Source organism: Taudactylus pleione, unplaced genomic scaffold (assembly GCF_031769625.1).
Source record: "Taudactylus pleione unplaced genomic scaffold, aTauple2 ptg000003l, whole genome shotgun sequence".
NCBI lineage: Eukaryota > Metazoa > Chordata > Amphibia > Anura > Myobatrachidae > Taudactylus > Taudactylus pleione.
In genome coordinates, this window is record NW_028284406.1 from 2,584,144 (window position 1) to 2,607,264 (window position 23,121).

General features: G+C 50.8%; 1 protein-coding gene across 5 annotated transcripts in view; it reads right to left on the reverse strand.

The window, feature by feature from the left end:
• The window catches only part of ST6GALNAC6 (ST6 N-acetylgalactosaminide alpha-2,6-sialyltransferase 6), a 33,970-nt gene extending 23,544 nt beyond the window's left edge, over positions 1-10,426 (reverse strand). For 4 of the 5 annotated variants that reach the window (XM_088464141.1, XM_088462673.1, XM_088462950.1 and 1 more), the window contains exon 1: positions 10,287-10,426. The gene's annotated coding sequence lies outside the window, so the exon portion shown is untranslated. Of the gene's footprint in view, positions 1-9,943; positions 10,007-10,286 lie in introns of those variants that run through there. The other variant, XM_088463514.1, reaches the window with a different exon arrangement.
• Between the last annotated feature and the right edge of the window lie 12,695 nt (positions 10,427-23,121).

Genomic DNA, 23,121 nt, shown 5'->3' on the forward strand with positions numbered 1-23,121 from the left:
AGTGAGTAGGGACAGGCTATAGCTAGGAGCAGACGGCAGCTGATGGTCTGACACGAAGCTCTCCACTAGTGTATGGTGGCTTCTCAGGTGCAGGGAGGAGGTGCCATTTATTGGGCAGCCATGACGGTACACGCCGGGTACACAGTTACAGCCCTCAGTGGGGTGAATATATTGCAGGGTTGCCTACCCTCCCGATTCGGGCGGGAACCTCCCGATAAACGGGTGCAGCTCCCGCCCCCCCCGGAAAGGCAGGCAAGACTCCCGACTGCCGCCGATCCCGCGACCCCATTACCTGATTAACCCGGGCAGCGGGGGGCCGCTGACGCGATTCGCGTCATTTTGGCCCCGCCCCCTGCTTCGCAATGCCTTTTTTCTGCATTGTGTAGCGGGGGCAGGGCTAAAATGAGCGATCGTGTGGCCCCGCCCCCTGTCACGCCCGCAAACGACCTCAGCTCCTTTGGACCCGCCCCCTTTTGCCGGCCACGCCCCCTGTTCTGCCGATCTGGCTGCTCCCTCCCGGAAGGAGCAGCCAGATTGTCGGCAAGTATGATATATTGTGGGCAATGGAGGAGGTGCCCCTTCAGTGCTAGCGCCCGGCAGCAGGCGCCTCCATTGTCTCCCATAGTTCCTCCCCTGCTTCTAGAGTAGACTAGATGCAATCCACTGCACACAGTGACAATTCTAAGGGGGGATTCAATGGTTCTCGCCTTTGAATAAAGGGCGCCCGACAGAGCAATTCACTTGTTGCTCCGTTCAGGCGTGACAGCCGCCAGCGCCGGTATTTCTGCTCGCACCCTCCGGAGGTGGTAAGCAGAAATGTGCAATACGTGTCCTGGTTTTGGACACCCAAACAACCAGGACTTTAGGCGGGTTTAGCTGTTTTACGTGGCTAAATCCAGTCTAATTAGGCGTGACAAGCCATTGAATTGAATTGCAACATTGAGCGCCCGTTACCTAGTGTGCCATAAAAAAAACAATTGAATTGCCCCCTAACAGTAAATTAGCTTGGCACCCAAAATACATCAACCCCCATTTTTGCCAGATTGCTGTTTATTGTATTTCCATCTACATAGAGTGAAGAAAGCCATTTGTGTTCCCATAATTACTAGGAGCCTGTGTTATTACTGAGGCACCTCACGATATTATTCATTAGGCATCCCATTACCATCTCTGGGCCTGATTCAGAGCCGGACGCTATTTGCGGACGCTCGTTCAGAAAAAAGGGGCTGGCTATTTAAATTGAGCGCTCGCTCTTTGCGGTCTGTGGACGCCTCTATGTCTGAGCGAGCGTCCGAAACATGCGCTCGCTATTTTGTAAAGACGCCCCTTGGCCGCTCGCATTATACGTCATCTCCGCTATTTATTAGATTAATCGAGTACATCGAAAGGCGTATGAACTGCTTCTTGTGGTAGCATTTTCCTACCGCAATCATGCGAGCAGTTCAGGCTAAAAGACAACCAAGTGACGTGGTCGATGACGCTGCTTTGTTAATTATGCACACCCTTAAAATGCCCGTTTTGACCGTTTGGCACACCTGCGTTCGGATCTCCACTCCCCGTTTTCAAGCACCTTCCCCTGTTACCACCCACAAACGCCTCATTCTGTCACTCAAATTAGCAGACACTCGCTATTTTGCGAGCACAACGATTTCCGACCGCAATGACTTGTTGGCGCATGTGCATTACAACCCATACGCATGCGCAGATGTGCGAACATCGCTCGGAGCGAACGAGCGGCCGCGAATCAGGCCCTCTGTACAGAAAAACTTTATAAATGCCACACTAAACTCAGTGTCTGAGACTTAGGGACGTATTCAATTAGAGGTGAAAAGCCACGATCGATTTGTACTTTTCGCCTGTCTTCAAAGTATATCCGTATTCAATTCCAGGATGTATTCGCCGAGGGAAAAGTTTCTTCAGCAAAAGGCAGGAGAAAAGAATAGCAAAATCCATATTTTGGGGTACAAATGTGGGGACTTGGGGCCTGATTCAGACCCGGTCGCTATGAGCGTACGCTCGCATGATGCGTATGCAAATATTTGAAAGTGACGCGGCGGGGAGCGATCGCTCACCAAGGCATAAGCACGCCCATTGTACCTGTACGAGCGTTCACTTTGTGTATGCAGACTCCCCTTACAGTATGCAGAGAAGCCCACTGCCCCACGTCATCTCCTGGAAGTTTATGAAAACATTGGTACATCGACCACTATCGGATGTGAAGGCAGTGCTTGTGGTAGCTTTTTTCTACCGCAAGCATTGCGAGGAAAACAGAGGATAAAAATGGCTGGTGACGTGTACTATGACGCTGCCTGTTAATTATGCACGCCTCAAAAACGGCGTTGAAACACTCGGGCACGCCTGCGTTCACATCTCCAACCCCCCGTTTTTACTGGACTGCCCCTGTCACCACCCGCAAACGGCCTCTCCTGCCACTCACTCTGCTGGGCTGGTTTTTCCTGGGCGAGCGCGGGATCTGTGATCGCACAGTGTAGTTCGCGCATGCGCAGATTAGCAACCAACGGCAATTGCGAACGGACTGCAGATACCGCCCGGGTCTGAATCAGGCCCTTGGTTGAGAACCCTTTGGACCCCCCCTCCCCCCTAATGACTAATTAGGAAAAAAAAAATTATCTTAATTCACCCCAAAAAAATAAAAGACATGACATTTTTTGGGTGAAAATTTAAAAAGTGTTGGAAATTGGGTAAAAAGTAGTGGGCCTGGTATTTGGGGGGCCTATAAGGTTGGGACAGGTGTTGTTAGGATTGCAGGAGGCTGCCGCAGGTGTTTTTTTTTTTTTTTTTTTTAAATCTTCACTTTAGAGACCCCAAAATATACTAGTACCCATTTATATGTACCCCAAATTTAACTACGGTACTTATTTTTCTCAAAAAAATATTGCTTTATTATATCATTTTTCCACACTTATGCATATAACAGCCCTTTTACTCAATAAAAGATCTCTAAATACTTATAGTAGGGCTATTAATACTCTTCTATATTGATCCCCAGGGTCAGTTAGGCTTTTAATGGGGTACAGACTGATTTCCCCAAAATATTCTGTCCTTTTCGCTAGTTTTGCTTTTCACCACATTCGCCTACCGGCGTTTTCGCCTCTTTTGCAATTGAATAGGGAGAAAAGCGGTGACGCGCATGGCGAAAACATTGCGTCCAAACAGCCAAATGAGGTGAAATCATCGCACTTTTAGCCGATCGCGGCTTGTCGCCTCTAATTGAATTCGCCCCTTAGGGGTATATTTACTAAAGTGGAGATGTTGCCCATAGCAACCAATCAGATTCTAGGTATTTTCTTCTTGAAGGTGCTAATTAAATGTTAAATAGAATCTGATTGGTTGCTATGGGCAACATCTCCACTTCTAAAAACCCAGACTTTAGTAAATATACCCCTTATTGACACTGACGTCAGAAATCCAGTGACAATCCTCAGGGGCGCTGAGAGAGGAGTGGAGCAGGTAATAATTACTTGGGCCCAAGATAAAGACGCGTATCCGCTACACGATGTATTGGACGAATTGAACGATAATTACATCGTTATCGTTCCTCATCGCAATATCGGGCAGTGAATATGCCGTCAAGGATCAGCAATGTGCGCTCCGGGTGGTTGTTGTCGACATCTTTCATCGCCCGAACCTGCTATCCATCCTGAGGATACTGTCAGGTTGTGCAGGTTCGGGAGGGTGTCGGCAGTGAACGACATATCGTTCATACCCTCTGTCATGAATCTGGGTCTTAGCTCAGGCACTCCTTCATTGCTGTATCCAGGCCTGTGCAGAAACATTCGTTAGCAATTACCTAGCGTTCCCACTAGGCTGTTTTAGCGGGGCGCGGCGCCTTTCCCTCCTTCTGGAGGGCAAAAAGCACCCTGCCCTCACAGCCTGTGGGTGCCGTCTTCACCCGCGGAACAGTGTCCTGCGGGTGGAGAAATGTGCGGTGACCCGGTCACCGCCGGAGAAGAGACGCCGGGCGCATGCGCCCGGCATCTATTCTCACTGTCTGCAGCGCTTGGGGGCTGCCCGGCGTGTCTGTAAGTATGACGACAAGGGGACGCATCTTATAGACACACCCCCTTTGCATGGCCACGCCCATTTTTCGGACACGGGCACAAAGTTGCCCTCTCCTGCTCCGGCGCCCTGCCTGCCGTCGGAGCTAGATGGAACACTAATTACCTGATGCACCTGTGTGCTCACCTGGTCAGCCAGACCAATGGCCATTCACCACACCCTATTTAAACCAGTTCCTGTGAGCAGCTCATTGCCTAAACAATGCGTTCATTCCCGGTCTAGTTCTAATCTCCAGGTTTATGGCGTGCATCGTGCAATTGTGTGACTCTTGTATCTGCTACTTCGTGAATTCTCCCTATTTACCATCTACCACTGAGTTCCGCGCTGCATACAGACCTGCTACCATCTGCCGCTGTTTTGTTACATGTCAGTGGCGCAGCTCCCACGCTACATATAGACTTACTACGGCCATTTTGTCTCAGCCAGCAAGTGTACTGCCTGTCATCTGCCGCTGTGTATCATCACCTGTCAGTGCAGCAGCTTCTACCGAGTTACTACCCCTCAGTGCAGAGCCGGCGAGTGCAGCCACGGTCTTCCTGCCATCCTACCGCTGGGACAGTGCATGCAGGTTACCTATTCTTTTACTCTGTGCTCGTTGGTTGCCCAGGTTATTGGGTTATACTTGTGCTGAACTTGTATTGGTTTCCCTGTGCTGTGAGCTATTGTCTTGGGCTGGTTCAGAGGAGAGTGCTGGTTCCAGGGCTAGGGTTCAGTGTGCAGTATACAGTCTGTACACTGAGGTGTCCAGTAGTTGTATTACTTTATCCAGGCTCTCCATTTCTGAGGTCCTCACTGGTTCCAGGTCTTGCGTCAGAGCAGCACCAGAGTCACAGCTTCCACAAGTTGTACTCTGACTACGTAAGACTCCGATTCCTGATTCAGACCCGCTCGCGAGCGCACAGCCCTCGCAAGCAGGTCGATGGTCCCCCCTGTGCATGCGCGAGCCCTGGAGCGAGAGAGAAATTCTCTCGCTCCGGGACTCATTACAAAAGGGGCTGTCGATGTTGTTCGACAGCTCACCCCGTTTTGTGGGCGGGAGGGGGTGGCTACACAAACGGGGGTGTTCCCGAAGGAACGCCTGCTGTTTGTGGGCGGCCCTACTGACATCACTCGTGATGTCAGTAGGTGGACTTTCTGCTCTATTAGAGCAGGAAGTCCACTGGGGCTTGCGGCCACGAGACCCTACTACAAGGGTCTCCTTCGCAAGCCTGAAGGTCAAGACCATCGCGACCATCACCTGGACGCTCGCATAAGCTGTGGGTTGTCAAAAAAAGGGACACCCTGATTCAGAGCGAGCGCTCTCAAAGAGCATCTGGCTCTGAATCAGGCCCCGAGTTCCTATCTACCAGTACTATACTGTTCTGAGTTCCCTGGGTCACCCTTGTTCCTGGACTGTATTCCTGGTCTTACTGGCCTTCACAGGTCACTAGACGAGGGGTTGCCCAGTGGACCTGGTCTGTTCACCCCGGTTCCAGGCCAGTATCCTTGCATATCACAAGTCTGTGGTTCCTACACTGTCACTAGTGTACCTAGCTCCTGTTCATATCCATGAGCCAAAGTATCATCAAGGCACCTCATTTCCTATACACGTCAGTCAGACCCAAGGGTCCCGAACCCGATCTACAGAATACTCAGACCGTGACAGCCTCTTTGCAGGTGCACATAGTATTTTTCATTTATTTTCCCAGAGGGGGCATGGTCAGACCTCCCGGATTTGGCCACATCCACTTCATATCACCCAGGCCCACCATTTGTCTCGAATCTTGATGGCCCTGACAATTCCGGGTTCAAAGGATTTCTCCCTTGTTCCAGGAAATTACGCTAATTTCAGTTTTTGCCATAGTTCCACAATACGATTCTGGATTAAATTAAAAATAATCTGGTGTATAAACATTTGTGTATCAAATACTGGGGAATGCTGTATGTTAAAATATTGTCATCTATTCAGTGATACTATATACTGTGTATATGTATGTATGTGTGTGTGTGTGTATATATATATTTTCACATATACTGGCTGCCTTCCTATGAATAGTTCCTATTAAACGCCTCCTCTCTGTGTACACTCTGAGGGAAGAGGGGAAGTACGGTAGTTTCCTGTATTTGCTTTTTGTACCAAGTCCCGGCACTGAACGGATGTCCCACATGTCACTGGGACACAAAGGGCATTATGGATTCAGGACACCGCTCTGGTCACAAGTCTTTGAACATGCAGCTGATGACTATGAGGGAGATATACTTAGCCTTAGAGAGAGAGATAAAGTACCAACCATTTAGCTCCTGTCACTTTCCAGGTGTATGAAAAAAGTCAGTTAATAGCTGATTGGTTGGTACTTTATCTGTCTCCATGGCTTAACGATACTTGCTAATTAATTAATACAGCAGCGCTTAGTCCTAGTCTATGGAATCTGTGTGTTAATGGGGGAGATGTATGAAGCGGTATCAGCGCACATTGTGAGCGCTGATACCGCTTCTCCCCGATGCATGATCGGGGGTTGAGCGGTAAATGACAGGGGCACTATGCGCACCTGTCATTATCGGCGCTGCTATCTACAAGATAGCAGCGCCGATAGCCTGGGCCATGTATGAACGGTCAGTTCTACTGACCCGCCGCTGTAGCTGTCGCTATTGACAGCTACAGCCTGGCGCTGCCCTATCCCCACAGCAGGGACAGCGTGGCTCCAGGCTGCATGCGGGGATCTCGCGATACTTGCGAGATCCCACGCATGCTCAGTGGAGCCGGCCGTGACTGACACAGCGCATCAACACTAGGTTGATGTGCTGCAGTCTCTAGCGGGTAGCGCCAGAGGGGGGAGTTAGCGCTCCAGCCGATGAGATGTTCATACATCTCATCGGTAGTGCTTACTTCTTCGCCTCGGTAAGAGGCAAAGCAGGAAGTGTTATAGTGGCACGTTAAGTGTGTTGATTGTGTTTGGTTAAGAGAAAATATATATATATATATATATATATATAATATACTGTATATATACATACAAACTCGGCACTCATTTGCTTTTCAAACTGTAACTCCTTTGAATACAGGGAATGTTGGTTCCAAAATATTGCAATAATTTGTTAAGCTGACCACCACTTCACGGTCATTCCCATCTGGCCAGTCTGCCACCTTTGGCTCAAGCTTGCATACATTTTAAACATCCGGTTACCTGGCATCTAGCCTTGTCACGTCTGCAAACGGACCACACCGGCCGGTTGTGACCGCTGCAGATTAGTATGTCCCGTATGTATTTGGGTAATCCTTTACGTCCGGGTGTCTACAGATGTCTCTATCCGGCTCCAGATTCATATGAACAGGAGTCTGCGGGGATAACGGATGCAGGGAGCTGTAGATACTCCGTGAAGTGGACAGCGCTAGTGCTGAGTCGTAGTTAGATAGCTAAGGTCAAAGGCTATTGGGTATAGTAGGACCTCTAACGCGTTTCTTCGCACCTGGCGATTTCGTCAGAGGTGTATCCCCACACCTTGCTGACTTCTGGGCTGCCCCCGCTGGGAGGCAGCTAGGTTGGCACTGGAGGAGGGGGCATGGAGCTGCTGAAGTGGGCGGTGCCAGGAGCGCGGTGACGCTATTGCATCATCTGGGCTCCACTAGACACTGCTCGGATTACCAGCACTAGAAAGCAGGTGGCAGGGCCAAGTTGACGTGATTCACCGTAAATCGTGCCATTGGCCGCATGTTCTGCCAACTTGACCCAGGGTAGCAACGGGCACTGGGGGACATGGTTTCTTTTGCGGGCGGCTGGGAGCACCACCCTATTTTCAGGAGCCTCCCGGCTGTTCTGGGAGAGTAGGCAAGTATGGGCTTAGTACATCTATCCCAAAGAGTATAACATAGAACATTAGAAATTAACCCTTATATTATTTATGCCATAATTGTAGTATGCTAGACGAGGCATGTCTGTCACGTCACCTCTCAGATACGCCCTCTGCTCACAAATTTGCGACCTGCCAATCGCCGTGCACTTGCTGCAGGGACCCGGCAGTGAGTGACGGCTCAACTGGGCGGGCAAATTTAAATGCCCACCCAGTTGCGACATCCGTCCAGACACATCAGGCGGATGATTGGTAAGTGTATATGCACTTACCAATTGTCAGACGGGTCGGCCGATGACCTAGTGTGTACCCAGCATTAGTCCATGAGTGTCAATTCTTAGAAAACTGGGTACATGAAGGAGTTTATGCCCGAAATTTAAATGGGGAATGCATTTACTAGCTATGTATTGCTAGTGAAAGCATTGCACTTTTAAATATCGGGCATACACACAACCAGAAGAACCGGGTTTTACAACCCAACGCTTCGTAAATAAGCCCCCATATCTCAAAAAAACCTGCCATAACATCCAGTAGTAACTCCAAACCTTGAACATCATCAATTTGGACATAATAATCCTTCCATGAATAGGAGCTTCCAATTAGCATCTAAAGTCCCCCATACAGCATCGATTGTGGCAATTCTGCAATCGATTGAAAAAGGGAAAGATTTTTATACACAATCTATTGCAGAATTGCTGATGTATGGGGGCCTTTAGGCCACCTTAGTACAACCAGCACCAGCATTTTGTTCACAGTATTAAACCCCTGTGTATAATATAATGCAGACCAGAACCCCCATAGTTGTAAATTGTGGAATAGATTAAAAACAACTGACAAGTCTAGCTCGGAGGACCTATGGTGCGTACACACGGTACGATAAAAATTAACAATATCGTTCATATCATTATCATTCAGATTTTTTGTGTGCCTTCCAACCCTCAAACGACCAGCGATGCGTGGGCATGGATGGACAATAACTATATTGTCCATTGCCCGTGCTACAGGCCAACCTGGGCAATATCATCCAGGTTACATAGGGACCAGCGATGGTCGCTGGCCCGTCGTTGGCGGGTTGGTGGTGTGCTGGATGATAGATATAGATCATCCAGCACACCGGGAAGGTGCAGGGAGATCAGTCAGCGATATCGTTATCGCTGACTGATCGTACCGTGTGTACGCACCATTAGAGAGCTGGTTAGGGAGCGCAGGTCCTACACGATCTAAAATCAGCTGCGAAAATGTACTATTTTCAACATGGGGCTGGATGATTCTCCACTGATTGTAAAAGGAAAATGTGGCTCTAAGCAAAGCACGGGATAGTACATTAGTCACACAGCAAAGGATAATCCTAACGACTGACGAGCATTTCTTTCCTATAATGTTCCATTCTTTCCTATAATTGACACTTTTCCACTGAACCCTTATTTTCATAGATCCTCGTGTCTCTCTGCTGAGCTGAAACATAAGTGCACCTTAAACATGGACCATTACTATAGCGCATCCACATCTCTCTTCCATGTTTTTTTCCCACGATCAGCATCGTAAAATATGCTTTTTCAAGGTGGTCTTAAAGGGCTGATAACCCAGTTTTCGGGAAATGCCCAAAAGAACACCCAAATGCAGCTTTTCAGGTGTTTATGAATCCTGTCATGCCTGTAGTGCACCCCCGACCACATAAAGCAATATAATAAGAGTACCATCCCAGGGACATCTATCCTCCCAGATTACTGGGCAATCTGACCCACGCTGATATGTAATCACTTGCTGAGCTATCTATGTCCTTACATAAGACCGAATATGAATATACAGAAGTATTATATGAAGCGGGATCATTAATGCACTATCTAACATCACAGATGACAAGCCCAGAGACTGCTTAAAGGGCCACAAGCCACAGACCACCATGCCGGACTAAAGCAAACACACTGCTGTGACCAAGAACATATGGGTCCTCAGAGCCCACTCAGAAAATACAGAAGACAGAGCCAGAGGGTAAAGGAGGGCAGCTGGCACTCTCTCCCTGCCCTGCACTCACCGGATCAGATGTTCGCTCTGTATAATGGTCCCAGGCCTGGTCTCTGAGGTCAGAGAATTGATTCTTGCCTGCTGTCCTTCCTCAAATCCAGCGCCCCTATCCCTGATGACATCTATCTATTATTGGCAGCTACAGACCCTTATGCTTGGGGCCTCTCTGTCCTAGCAGGGAAGGTCTTTAAATCCAGCACCCACTCCATCTACCAGGTCTCCCCAGCTTCCAGGTTATCCTACAACTCTCTGTGATAAGGGGTCTCCCTCTGACACTCTCCCATCCTAGGGTGTCTCTATGCATTTGGAAGCCACCCAAGGTAACCCAGAAATTTTCAGGGTCTGTCACTTACCTCCTCCTGTGCAGGTAGTGTCTCACAGTGTATCAGTCTGACGTCTCATTGCGTTAGTGTGTGTGCAGGGTCTCTCTGTGTGTAAGGGTGAGGGTCTCTCTTGGTTTTCTGCAGAGATCACAGCCTGCAGCTGCTACAGTACATTGGGAGCAGTGGCAGCAGCCAGCCAGTTAAATGACAGTGTTGGGTCCTAGTGCCTGCCATCAGTATCTTTGTGCTGGGTTCATTAGACAATATTTAATTTGTCCAGCTAGTAATCTGGTATAAGATAAGAGCTAGTGGTGTTAAGGCCCCCATACATCAGAGATTGATTGCAGCAATCGTGCAATTTGCAATCAATTTGTGTATAAAAATCTTTCCCTTTTTCAATCGATTGTGGCAATTCTGCAATCGATTGAAACAGGGAAAGATTTTTATACACAATCGATTGCAAATTGCACGATTGCTGCAATCAATCTCTGATGTATGGGGGCCTTTAGACAAATGTGACATATATACAGCTTGCTGTCCCTCACTAGTAGTACACGCAGACAGCTGCTAATCTCCGCTGTCCTGTAAATCAGGAATATCTTCTATCTGGGTGATAGTGGTTGTGTGCTGTATGCAGGGCAGAGGGATTAGCTTGGCCACACTCCATATTGTACATCATTAAGTCCTGCAGATGCTGTTGCTGCGTCTGAATTCAGTTGGTATTAAGTGGACATTAAAGGAAGAAATCATTTATAGAATGTGGCTACCCAGTTATTGTGAATCTAGCAGGGACGTGCTGGATTGCTGGTAAATGTGGTGCTTAAACCGTATGCAGTCAGGAAGCCGGTCGAAATGCCGACCGCCGGCTTCCCGACTGTGCAATCCCGACAGGGGACTAATGATAGGCGTCGAAATCCCGACGCCTATCATTATCCCTATGCCGGGAGCCTGGCATGCCGGACGAAGGTAAGCCAGGCTGCGGGCAGCCGTGGGGGAGGGTTAGGTTAGCAGCTCCCAGGGGGGGAGACATAGGGTTAGGCTAGGGGAAGGGGGGGTTAGGGTTAGGCACCCCCAGGGGGAGGCGCCGAAGGTAAGCAACAGGCGACACTATACTTTTTGGTGCCTCTGACCAGAATCCAACCCTCCAACATGACCCCTCCCATCAGGTAGAAAACACTCTGCTCCTGGACTTCCCACCTAATTTGTGATTGCAGTCACCTGTGTTGAACTAGTTAATTGATGAGAAGGTGTTTTCAACACAGGTGACTGCAATCATAAATTAAAAGGGAATTCCAGGAGCAGAGCAATTTGTACCTAATGGAATGGGTCATGTTGGAGGGTCTGCAGAATTACCATTTTCCAAAGAGGGACGTAAGGCGCAGACCCTCCAACGTGACCCCTTCCACTAGGTACAAAATATTCTGCTGCAGGACTTCCTTTTTAAATTATGATTGCAGCCACTTGTGCTGAAACACCCTGCTCATCAATTATCTAGTTCAACACAGGTGGCTGCAATCATGGGAAGTCCAGGAGCAGAGCATTTTGTACCTGTTGGAAGGGGTCATGCAGGGTCGGCTCGAGGCATGTTTGACCAGAGGGTGCACCCCTCCCAGTCATTACCGATTTTTGCGGGACAGTTCAGTTTTTCGGGCACTGCCCCGCTGTTCCACCCGCGAGATGAAGTGTCCCGCGGGCGGTCAGGAGGTTGGGCACCTCCACCGCCGTAGCTGTGCAGCGGTGCCGGCCTCTTCAGTGCAGGGAGAAAGCTGGGGGCGTGGCCTCATGGGGAAGGGCCATGACAAATTTGATTTATCTCGTACAATGATGAAGGGGTACCAATCCCGTTGTACCACTGTTATCCAGGTGTCTTTGCCAAATACAGTGTGAATCCAATGGACGTGCAGTCAGGGGAGGCAGAGCCTGAAATCTGATATATAAATGATTAGAATAATACAAAGAAGATATTTATAACTTATAAACATCTTGTTTGTTTATTGTAGTAATTTGTATTACTCACCAGCTTTGTGGAGCTCCCTGGGACTGCAGGGAGACGAGAGATGAGGCAAAAACTGCAAAGGGGCCTATTCATCATCGAAGGCCGTATGGCCTCCGATGAAGTATTGAACTCGCTGCAGGCGATAGATTACACCGGAGCATTTCATCATTGCTCTGGTGAAGGGACAACTGCTCCGAAAAGCAGCTGTCCCCTCGGTTAGTATCGCAGCTACAGATGTAGCTGCACTACTTACATCCTCCCCGTCGGCCCGGCTACGCATGGTGACCTCGTACAGCCGCCAGGGAGGTAGTGAGAAGGCGGCGGAGGGATCTTCGCATCCCCGGAACTCCTTCCCATAGGAAGGAGCAGGGCTACGAGAACAAGCGCCGTCTGAAGATGGCGCTTGTTCTCGGCAGCAAAGTGATGTGCAGTGAGGTGATATTTCAGTATACTCCAGAGTTTTACTATAACATAAGAAAAATTTAAAGAAAATATTATAAGTATCTGCACTGGGGTGTCGGGCAGTCTGAGCAGGTGACCTGGCATATACATGTGCCCGATCACCTAATTTATAGTGGTGACGGGGACAGATTGGGTAGCAGGCAGTCAGATTCAGAGATGGAGACCCGGCATATGCCCCTGGGCTCCTCAGACTGGCTGCTGTCCGTGAAGGCGGCGGAGAGACCTGGGAGAATGCACTGCTCTTCTCCCAAGCATCCATACACCCAGGGCCAGCTCCAGGCATGTTCCACCTAAGCGGCTGCACGAGGGCGCGCCGATTTTCTCTCTGCATTTTGTCTGGCTGGCCCGGCCCTGGCTGTAACTGTCATGCCGGGCTCACAGCTAGCACGGACGGCCAGCCAGCCAGCTAGCCACTGGACCAGACAACAAGTGACCGGATGATGAGCAACGAGTGGGGCTCACTCAGCACCATCAGCAACCGTGAAGCTGAGCAGCACTAGGCAGTCGTGGAGGCCTGGACGAGGCGATGAGGGCGGCTGTGCTGAGGAGAGACGGTAAGTGAATGCATCACCAAGGCTGGCTGCTACCACTGGCAGGGCAGGCTGTGTGTGTGACTATGTGCCAGCGTGCCGCACCCCACCACATATAGCCTGCCTGTCAGTGCCAGCAGCCAGCCCATGAGCTAAAAAACGGTGCCAGAATCTGAATGGATGCTGCGCGCATGCGCGAGGCATCCATTCAGTGATGGGAGATGGCAGCTAGTGAGGCTTCCCCCAGCCTGACGTTACTTGGAGGCGTGCCATGCGAGCACGCCCCCCCAAATGACAGCACATAGGGGGCGTGGCCTCTGGTAATTAGGCCATGCCCCCATTTTCATCGGCGCGCGATGTAAGGGCACCTTTAAGGTGCCGCACAGGGTGCTCCAAGCCCTGGAGCCGGCCCTGCATACGCCATCCTGAGATGGCATATGGATTATGTGAAGCAAAACGGAAAGCAGACCTTCCTGTGCTCCTATGAATTGCACTCTCCATACAAAAGTATGGTGTTGCGATGCATCTATGGAGCGGGGGGGAAATAGATTAGATGCAGCCATATTGCGCGTGGTTATAAATCAGGCCGAGAATATCTGGGAGCAGTACTTTTTTTTTTGTTCTATGGATAAAGTCACCGCTACTCACCTAAAGTTACGAGTTGATACAAGATTTATAGCAGCTTTCATACTTCGGATAAGTGTACAGACGTTTATTTCAATGATTTTGCTGATTTTTATTTTTTTTCCTAATTCTGGAACTAATCACAAGAATTAAAAATGACATTAAAAAAAACAAAAAAAGCTGCCGATACTTTGTATCACTGAGAGCGCTGCCTGAGAGAGTCCGGTTTAGAGCAAGAGTCGCCTCGCTGTACACTGATTGGGCAGTGGTGTGCAGACACAATTTGTGCCACCACATGCCCTGTCCTGCAGATGGTGCTATTCATTCACTCTGGGCTCTTCCTTTCATATCTAGCCTCTCCATCTCATGACAGCAAGGTAGGGAAAGGATATAAAAAGATGTAAGGTTTGTTTAGATTGTGCTTACCATTCACTGTGATTACACATTTTCCAAATCAATAGTAACAATCTAGCACTGGAATTACAGGTATGGGAATGATCATTTGATATGTGCAGGGCCTGGGGTTCCATCAATCTTCTAAAATCCAATTAAAGACCCCTGGCTTTACCCATACTGCCCCTGTCATCCTGCTGCGCATTAAAGGGCTCATTTATATTCAGGAAAACCCAGAGACCGGGTGCAGCATTTGAACCTGGGGAAAAAAAAATTGTGATGAAGAGGAAGGAGGGGGGTGAAGTAACAGGCTCACACACAAGGCCTGATTCAGACCCGCTCGCGAGCGGGTCGATGTTGGCCCAGTGCCCATGCGCACGACTGAGCCGGCTCCGTTGTGCGATTGCGCGAGACCCGGATAACAACGGGCAAGCCGTCGCTCTGGATCTCGTACCAAAGGGGGCGTGCTGTCGATGTTGAGTGACAGCACACCCCCTTTGGTGGGTGGGCCGGGGGCGTGGCTGGCCAGACGGTGGCGTTCCCATGGGAACGCCTACCGGCTGGGGCCGGACCCACTGACATCACAAGTGATGTCATTGGGAGAGATTTCGGCTCTGGTAGAGCCAAAAGCACTCTAGGTAACCCACAGCTATACGAGCGGCCAGGAGGCCGCTCTATAAATCAAGAAGGACGGCCCTGATTCAGAGCGTCCGGTTGTATTGGAGAGATCTAACTGGGATAGGGAATATGGAGATGGAGGAGAGGGAAGTAGTTACCATCTCAGAGGTTAAATAGTAGTATTCAATTTAATCATCTTTTTCAATTCACATTCCTTGCAGAGACTGAATGTTGCACAGTACGAGATAAGAATATTAATAATTTTTTTTTTTTTTTTTTTAACATAAGGTTCTTGCATCCACCTGGGTAGCAGTTTTCTTTCTGTTGAGATTTTTTTTTTCCTGAATAGAACATTGTTTTGGGGTTGTTCGTTTGTTTTTGTTTTTTTTCCCAACTCCAGAATCCCAATTGAAATCGGTCCCTTATAGGCAGTGAACATGCTCAGCTCCCCAGGTTTCAGATGTCCTCTGCCCAACAGGCTTCTAGCAGCAGTTCAGTTGGGGTGCACCCGTTCCTTCCAAACATGAGCTAAAAAGGTGACTACCCAGTAGAGATGGCAACCATCAATGGTCTATGGCCCATGACGAGGTTTTTTTTTTTTTTAGCCATCGATGGTTTTAAACCATGATACACTGCTAAATGAACGCCTGTGTCCTCCCTCTATTCTGTAAATGCAAAAGACGTTCGCCAAGGACGACACAAATGCATGTAAAATAAGAGGCTCATGGCGCCAGAAGCTTTGACCAATCACACTGGTGTACTTCGTCCAGAAAACCTTTGCAATTGGCTATCATTGCTCTTCGTGGATTAGTGCAAAGGAGGCGACCTGGCAGCTTCCAACCATTGTGCTGAATGTTTTAGTGAACTTTATAGACCGGGAAAACAAACCTTACATATTGAATATTTTCTATATCTTAAAGGGCAACCATTGCTTTTCCTCATACCTTACCAAATCGTTTACCTATTAGAACAATCTCCATCATTTTGTCTTTCGGCGTTATCCAGCAGAACGGGTTATCAGAGATATTTTATTCGCTGTAGGAACATCAAGTGATGTCACATAGGCAACTAGGAATAGAACAATTTTCCAGCGTGGTCTATTGTTGGCCCGGGGTTTCCTTCCAGCTATCCTGCATACAGGATAGGGGGACGTTACATAGGGGGAGGTTTATCAAGCCTTCTAAACAGGACATGTGGAGGTGTTGCCCATTACAACTAATCGTATTGTAGCTATCATTTACACAGTACATTCTAGATGATAGCTAGAATCTAATTGGCTGCCATGAGAAACACCTCCACTGGTCCACTTTAGGATCTCCCACTAATTTAGGGGGAGGGACTGCCGAAGTGCCAGTTTCTGCACAATTCTATCTTGCATCCAGGAGAGGGGATATGTTACCTGGAGAGGGGACTGCCAAAGTGTCCGATAATATGAGATATGGTAAGAACTTACCCTTGTTATCTCTATTTCTACAAAGTCCATAGGGTTCCACAGGATACCTTGGGGTATAGGTGTGACGTCAGTCATCGGGCACCAAAGAGTTAAGCTTTCAGCCTCCCAGGATGCACTAGGTCCCCCTCCTAAACCCCGCCGCCGAGCCAAGGCACCTCAGTTAGTTACCAAGCCATAGGCCGGAGGAGGAGAAGGAAGAGAGAGAAAAAAGATCTGGATACACACAAGAATCACATTCTCACCAGAGGGAGACGGAAAAACCGGTGACCAGAGCAAAGCCCATCTGCAGCACAGGTGTGACAGGGCGGGAGTCCTGTGGAACCCTATGGACTTCGTAGAAATAGAGATAACAAGGGTAAGTTCTTACCATATCTCATATTTTCTACTTCAGGGTCCATAGGGTATCCACAGGATACCTTGGGGATGTCCCAAAGCAGTATCCTTTAAGGGTGGGGACGCTCCTGTGCAGAAAGGAGAATCCGCCGCCCGAAGGAAGCATCCTGAGAGGCGAAGGTGTCAAACCTGTAATACCTCACGAAGGTATGGACAAAGGACCACGTAGCAGTCTTGCAGATCTGGACTGCAGAGGCACCACGTCGGGCTGCCCACGAAGGACCCACAGACCTAGTGGAATGTGCCTTCACAGAAGGAGGAACCGGCAGGCCTTCATGAAGATAAGCTTCAGAAATAGCCATACGGATCCAGGCTGCCAAAGTTTGCTTTGAAGCAGGCCAACCCTTTTTACGGAAGCCATAGAGGACAAACAAGGCGTCCGACTTCCTAAACGAAGAAGTGCGGTCAACATAAGTCCTTAAGGCCCGCACGACATCCAAAGAGGCCTCACCCACTGACAGACCAGGTGAGTTAAAGGCCGGAACAACGATTTCCTCGTTAACATGAAACTGGGAAACAACTTTGGGAAGAAACTCGGGCCGAGTGCGGAGCACTGCCCTGTTCCCATGAAAAACCAAGAAAGGGGGTCTACAAGAAAGAGCCCCTAAATCAGAAACACGTCTGGCCGAAGCAATAGCCAGAAGGAAAACAGTCTTAGCTGTCAGCCATTTAAGATCCACTGAGCCCAGTGGTTCAAACGGCGGTCCTTGGAGAGCCCTCAGGACCACAGCCAAATCCCAAGGCGCCACAGGTGGAACAAAGGACGGCTGAATGCGGAGAACACCTTGCATAAAGGTGCGCACATCCGGGATTGTAGCAATCCTACGGTGAAACCAGACAGACAGGGCCGAAACCTGTACCTTCAAAGAAGCAAGGCGAAGCCCATGATCTAGTCCCGCTTGTAGGAAGGCGAGAATCCGAGACAGACGAAACTCCCGCGGTGCATAACCTCTCGGTCGACACCACTGGAAGAATGTATGCCACACGCGATGGTATATTCTCGCGGAAGATGGTTTCCGAGCTCGCAATATGGTACGCACTACAGAGCTGGAAAACCCCCGGGACCTCAGCATGGCCGTCTCAACAGCCACGCCGTCAAAGACAGCCGAGTCAGGTCCGGGTGAAGGCAAGGACCCTGAGACAGAAGGTCCGGTCGTGGCGGCAACCGCAGAGGACTGTCCACTGACAGACCCTGAAGGTCTGAGAACCAGTGCCGTCTGGGCCACGCGGGAGCTATCAACAGGAGCATCCCTCCTTCCTGTTTGAATTTCCGGATTACCCGTGGAAGAAGGGAGACCGGAGGGAACAGGTATGCGAACCGGAACGTCCACCGGACGGACAGAGCATCCACCAGAGACGCCCCTTTGTCTCTTGTGCGAGACCCGTACACCGGCAACTTGTTGTTGTGCCGGGACGCCATGAGGTCGATCTCTGGAAGACCCCATCTGTCCACCAGCAGTTGAAAAACGTCCGGGTGCAGTGACCATTCTCCCGGATGAACGTCCTGGCGACTTAGAAAGTCCGCCTCCCAATTTAGCACTCCCGGGATGAAGACCATTGATATGGCCGGAGATTGCGCTCCGCCCATACCAGGATCCGAGAGACCTCCACGAGAGCCGCCCGACTTCGGGTTCCTCCTTGCCTGTTTATGTAGGCCACGGTGGTAGCGTTGTCCGACTGGACCTGTACCGGGCGACCCTGGAGAACCCGATGTGCCTGCTGGAGAGCATTGAAGACCGCACGGAGTTCCAAGATATTGATTGGAAGCTCCGCTTCTGTCGGCGTCGACCTGCCCTGGAACAAGTGTGGACCCGAAACTGCTCCCCAGCCCCGAAGACCTGTATCCGTTGTCAACAGGACCCAATTTGGAACCCAGAACGGATGTCCCCCGCTGAGATGGGTCGTCTGTAACCACCAGGCAAGGGACAGACGAACCTCCAGAGTGAGCACAATTGTCTGGGACTTCAGAGACTGCGGCAGCCCGTTCCACTTGGACAGAATCACGTGCTGCAGAGGTCTGGAGTGAAACTGGGCATATTCCACCATGTCGAACACCGACACCATGGAGCCCAGTAACCTCATCGCCGAGTGTAGAGACACCCGGCGACTGAGCAGACAACTGCGCACCCTCGACTGTAAAGAAGAGATCTTTTCCTCCGTCACGAAGATCCTCTTCTGTTCCGAGTCCAATAAGGCTCCGAGGTGCAGAATCCTCCGAGACGGGATTAAAGTGGACTTATGCCAGTTGATTATCCAGCCGTGCCGTTGCAGTAGCGCAATGGTCAGGCCCAAGTGGCGTAGAAGGAGCTCTGGAGATCCTGCCACCAATAAAAGGTCGTCCAAGTACGGCAACATGAGGACTCCCTGCAGCCGCAGAGAAGCCGCCATGACCGTCATCACCTTGGTGAACACACGTGGTGCTGTCGCCAGGCCAAAAGGTAACGCCCGAAACTGGAAGTGGTCGCTGCGGATTGCAAACCTGAGGAACTGTTGATGGCGCAAAAGAATAGGGACATGCAGGTAAGCGTCCTGTATGTCCAAAGACACCATGTAGTCCCCAGGTTCCAGCGCCAGAATGATGGACCGTAGGGTCTCCATCCGAAACTTCAGAACCCGCAAAAACCTGTTGAGAGCTTTGAGGCTGAGAATCGGACGATACGACCCATTGGGTTTCTGTACCAAAAAAAGATTTGAATAGAAACCCTGGCCCCTCTGGGAGAATGGAACAGGCACTATAACTCCAGCCTGGAGCATAGTGTGCAATACCTTCCGCAGCTCTGTAGCCTTGTTCCAGTCTGATGGTAGACCCGTGGTGAAGAATCGAGCCGGGGGTCTGTGCCGGAAGGAGAGGGCGTACCCGTGGGAGACCACCTCGAGAACCCAAGTGTCTGTCGTAGTGACCAACCAACACTGGGCGAACTGCAGCAGGCGGCCTCCCACTTTGGGATCCCCCAAAGGGAGGCCCGGACCGTCAGGCCGCAGGCTTGTCATCTGGCTTGGGGGCCGGACGTCTGGTACTCCATGCCTGCTTCCGGGGCTTGGCCGATTTCTTAGGGCCAGCCTGTCGAGGAAAAGACTGTGGTTTGGGCCTGCCCTGGGCCCTAGATGACCGAAAGGATGATGGTCCAGAACCAGAAGGAGCAGCGGCCGACGGGAGACAAGCCGATTTGGCTGCCGCCAGCGTGGCCACAATCTTATCCAGATGCGGACCGAAGAGAACCTCTCTGGTAAATGGCAACGCCTCCAGACCCCTTTTGGAATCTGCATCCGCCTTCCAGGATCGCAGCCACAAGGTGCGACGAGCAGCCACCGCTGCTGAAGAAATTCTAGACACCAGAGTACTAATGTCTAAGGCCGCCTCGTTGATATAAGTGGCCGAATCACGGAGATTACCAATCAACTCCGCCTGTTCGGCCGGGCAGTCGGAATCAAAAGATGCCTCTAATGAATCCGCCCAGCGCTCCATCGCTCTGGCAACCCAGCAAATGGCCATAGCCGGTCGTGCTGCCCCCCCCCCCCCGCAAGGGAATAAGCGGACTTCAGGCAGATCTCCACCTTGCGGTCCGTAGCATCCTTAAAGGAGGACATGGATGGCATCGGCAATGTGGCACTACGGACAAGACGGGTCACGTGAGAATCCACCTGTGGAGGGGATTCCCACTTTGCAAAATAATAATCCGCGAACGGATAAGCCACCGCCAGGCGCCTCTGCGGCTGGTATCTTTTGCCAGGCTGTTTCCACACCTCCTCTAAATGGTCCACTAACTGACCTGAAAGAGAAAAGACTGTGGCATCGCCCTTCACATCTTTAAAAAAGGCGTACTTAGATTTAGCCGCTGGGGGAACTTCGTCCTCAATCACCAAGGCTGTGCGGACTGCCCGAATAAGTCCAGGAATATATACTTTGGACTTAGCATCAGCGTCCTTAGTATGGAGAGGTTCCTGATCGTAAGGATCCAGAATCTCCCCATCATCAGACGTCCCCTCGTCATCCTCATAAGGAGCCGACAGAGACGCCACCGGCCGTTTATGTGGCCGGATCACAGACTCCCCTTGCAACACATCCGACAAGTGCTGTACAGAACTCGTCAGGGAGTTAACCCACGCCGGCTCCTGAGAAACCGGGAGCGGGGAAATAGGGAGACTGTGGGGTACCACCAATTGTCGTGGGAAACCCTGCATGGGTGATGACACCACTGACTGCTGGGACAAACCCATCGGTGTAAACGCGGGTTGCGGAGCTAACTGGCCCACTAAGGTTGTAAGCGCCTGAGCGAAACAAGCCCAGGGCGGCTCCAGTACCGGTGCTGTAACCGTAAGAGGCCGCGCCATGGACAAACACTGCCGGCAGAGGCCCTCCGCGCTACCCTCCCCCTCCGCTAACGGTACTTTACACGTAGTACACTGTAGCCGGAGAGGAAAATCACTTTCAGACATGATGGCACCAAGTATGTGACCCCTCTCACCAATTATATATCAAATAGGCGAGAGACCACCCTGCAGCACCGCACCGCAAGGGCTTAGCAGAAAGAACAGGGATAGTAATAAAGCTGACAGTTTAGAAGAAAAGTTACAGGCAGCAGAGCTAGCACAGTCACATACAATGCAAAGAAATATCAATTCCTGCACTAACAGCGCTTGTCAATCAACTACGCAGACACAGGGCCTGGTAGGACACAGCGCAGCATACACAGACCTGCCCCAAATCGGAGGAGAGGTATGCGGGGGGACCCAGACCACGATGCTTCCGTCCAGGCTTCCAGCAGCGTTCACCATGCGTTCAGAGGAAGATGACCGCCGAGGAGCAGAGAGGAGGCTGGCCTGGGGGAGGAGCGCTGCCACAGGACCAGTCGGCAGCGTGCAGAGAGGGCTGTGTGCAGCGGGGGAGGCGCCGGCTGTGAGACAGGGAAGGCGCACTTCCCTGGCATGCATTTAACCCCTGGGACGCCGCAGCGCTACCGCTCTACTGAGGTCCGCTGTCCCAGGGGGTAGTGGAAGCGCAGGATGGTCGCCTGGCTCCACGCTGCAGCCAGTCCCCAGGGAGCCCCCTGCCTGGGGACTCAGGACCATGTGATCAGCGGGGACCCACCGCGGGACCCCGCTGCTTACCTTTGTCCGCCTTGAATCCGGCCATGGTGCGGAACATCTGGGGTCACCGCTAGCTGTGACCCCAGATGCTCACCAGCATCCCCGGATCGGTACCGGCGTTCTGGTACCGGCGGGGGTGTAGGGAAGACAGCGTGGACGTCAGGACTGACTGTCCATGCTGTACATCCAGATGTGCAGCCACAGCTGCATAGAAGAAAGCTTCAGGGGCTCTTCTAGCCCCCACTCCGACAGGTGCACCCGACTCCGGCCGGGCACCAAACTAAACTGAGGTGCCTTGGCTCGGGGGCGGGTTATAGGAGGGGGACCTAGTGCATCCTGGGAGGCTGAAAGCTTAACTCTTTGGTGCCCGATGACTGACGTCACACCTATACCCCAAGGTATCCTGTGGATACCCTATGGACCCTGAAGTAGAAATATGCTTGCTTCAGCACAGAAGTGGATTATATATTGTATGCATTCAAAACCTTCTTCCTTTTGATCTATTGTAATGACTTTCTGTGATGTTTTAGCTTAGCGTCTGTCCCTCCTTTTTGATACTACAACATAATTAAACCATCTGGCGTTGATCCTTGTTTCTATTTGGGAAGGTGGAGCTGGAATTCAGGTTCTGCTCTTTGGATAAGTTAAGAGAACCTAATACAGGACTATTTTGGGCAATATCATGCTCTGTTTATGGTGGGTGGCGCTGACTTCCTAACACCTTTTGGTTGTATCATTTTGCTAGAGGGTGAAAGCTAGTGTCGCCGGTTGTGGTATTTTAGAGCAAATTGTTCACCTAATTGCAGTGACATAACGAGCCCGTATACACAGCGAGCAGTATAAATGATGTATGGTAGCAGAAATGTGAGGTGTGTTACTGGACGGTGACTGGGTGGCTAAAAAAGACGCACAGAGATGTTTAGTCTTATTGGAGTGTCGCAGGCATGTCGCCAAAAGCGGTAGCGTATAGAGACGCTGAAACGCTCGCATAGGAGGGCAGGTGGGGGAATCTGCACCTGGCGGAGGGCGGACGCAGGAATGCACCTGGCGGAGGGCAGGCGGAGGAATCTGTACCTGGCGGAGGAATCTGCACCTGGCGGAGGGTGGACGAAGGAATGCACCTGGTGGAGGGCGGACGGAGGAATCTGCACCTGGCGGAGGGCAGGCGGAGGAATCTGCACCTGGCGGAGGGCGGGCGGAGGAATCTGCACCTGCCAGAGGGCAATTGAAGAATCTTATATTATGCACCTGTTCCAGACGGGCCAAGGTCAGGGTGTGTGTCTTCAGACGCAGTTTTCCTGACCTCTG